This window comes from Neltuma alba, unplaced genomic scaffold (assembly GCF_004799145.2).
Source record: "Neltuma alba isolate B1F8T4 unplaced genomic scaffold, ASM479914v2 tig00013014_pilon, whole genome shotgun sequence".
Lineage (NCBI taxonomy): Eukaryota > Viridiplantae > Streptophyta > Magnoliopsida > Fabales > Fabaceae > Neltuma > Neltuma alba.
Window position 1 is genome coordinate 1 of NW_021637362.1, and position 2,254 is coordinate 2,254.

The following is a 2,254-nucleotide window of genomic DNA, read 5'->3' on the forward strand; positions in this document are numbered from 1 at the left end:
CTGAGCAGTAACGGCACTAAGCAAACAAGGATGATAAAGCAGATGAATGCAGCCACCAATTTCTGAATCTAAAGAGCACTTTCCTCTGCCTTGCTCTGCATATAGGGATTTGTCGCTAGCCATGGCAGTCCTGCTGCATTACCAAAAGAAGGAATCACATCCCCTCCCCTGGAAGCCAACCGTGCCATCCTCTCTGGCCCAATCGGTTCCTTGAAGATATAGACAGGACCCATTTCAGCAAACAAAGGGCATTGACGACGACGGCGTTGTAAACCAGCCATTGTTGGCGGAGGGTTAGTTCCTATGCAGCAAAATGAAAGGGGTTTGGAAATTCGAGGAAACTCAAAAGGACGGCTTTCATATAAAGCTCCATCTATATATAGTCTAACTTCACTTTCAGCTTTCCCAATAATTCCATGCTTGCTAATATGCTCCAGACCAATGAAGTACCAGCACTGTGGTTTGAAAGCATGGGTAAAATGCAAAGAAGACTTCCTTCCCTTCCCACTACCAGTTTCAACAACCAAAAACTGAGCATGGAAATAAGCCTCTATACCCTGATTATCAGCAGATAAGAAACTGAACAGCCGTGGCATGTGTGCTGTACCTTCACCAGCAAGTGCACTAGCTGCTGCAGCAGCTGACATGGCTGATGATTTACCCGACTTTGCTGCAGCAGCTGCAGCAATCGCAGCCGCAGCTGTTGCCGTATTTAATGTGTCAGCAAATGATTCAATGTAAATCCATGTTGCAAACCCATAACCATTGACAAACGGCCAACGCCCTTCACCTGGACCAAGCAAACCAGAGCTTTCACCATCAAACTCAAAACTGCAGGCAGGTCCCATTGACTCCTTTCCACCTATAGCTTTCTCTAATGCAAGCATTAAACGTGGAGCCCAAATTGTATCAAGTGTTCTTCTAACAACTTGAAACCATCTGTGAAGATCACTTACACCAAGAGAGTGCCCTGCTAAGTATTGTATACAGTTACACAAAGGAGTTCCATCCCACCTCATTTGGCCACTTGAAACAACATCCTCTGTAAAAACTTTTTCTGCTGATTTCAACAATACTCCTAACAGGCCAGCCATTGAGCACATTGCTCTGTTTCTAGTACATGCCCGTAATATAGCAAGTAGCCCCCTGACCATTCGTGTCCTAGGTGACATGACATAGTCAGTATCAGCTACCCAAGGAAGCCAGGGAATCAGCTCAGCTGCCACAATGGCAGCCCGGGAATTAAGCATTACGCTTGGAGGGTTGTTATCCTCGTCCTCTTCAAAACTTTCAACACCACCCATTGTTGCAAGAAGTGAGTCTACTATTAAGAAGCCACATTTTCCATTATTTCACCAGTACCAAAACTTTCTATGCCTCTTGCAATATTCTTTAGTTTCTCCAGACCTTCAGGTTTTCCCATAATAGCAGAATCTACTAAATGCAGTAATTCTGGAGAGACAGTTGGCATAGCATTCTTCTGCCTTGGCTTTGGTGGAGAACCAACAGGTGAATATCCAGTTGAATCAAGACCAGTTTGATACTCAAACTGATTCATTGTGTGGCCAAAATGCCCCTCAGACTCAGGGCTATATATAAATTGATCATGTTGCATGTCAGCAACAGGAGAGGAACCACTTTCCATCATATGCGTCCCCGGTGAACATTGAGAATCTTCTGTATTTCCACCATAGATTTTTTCTTCATTATCTAAATGAGAAGATCGGTTTGAACCTACAGACTCATTATTCTTCCCTTTATCTTTTAGAGATACCTGCTCAAAATGGTCCTCATCCACCCCTGTACTTGCCGAACCAATTTCCTTCCCCTGCAAGTCTATTTTTTCATCTTCATGTTCAACTCCAATACCAGGATGGAGACCCCCTACTATTTCCTTTACACCATTATCTACTTCATGAGTTTTTGACTCATGACCAGATATTTCTGCCTCTTGTGCGTTTTCTTCTTCTTCCATTATACTAGTTTTTACGAAACTGACAAATATTCATTCAAACAGTTAAAGCCTAATCCACCTGCAAGTTATAGACGTCATAAATCATCTGAGATTTAGATGCAGCACTAAAATATGAAGTTGGATACCATATAACATTTACAATTGAAGCAACCGCATGCAGTAGTGGTGATAAAAATAATTAACATTTGTCGCCAGTAATATGTATGGCAAACTTTTAAAAGAACTGTGCATCCAGTCAAAATTTTCAGCCACTTAGACCACCTAAAAGCATGAGTCTGC

The 2,254-nt window shown here is 42.6% G+C and overlaps 1 pseudogene; it reads right to left on the reverse strand.

Moving 5' to 3' along the window:
• Positions 1-12: 12 nt before the first annotated feature.
• LOC114733552 (BEACH domain-containing protein C2-like) lies at positions 13-1,975 on the reverse strand (annotated as a pseudogene).
• Between the last annotated feature and the right edge of the window lie 279 nt (positions 1,976-2,254).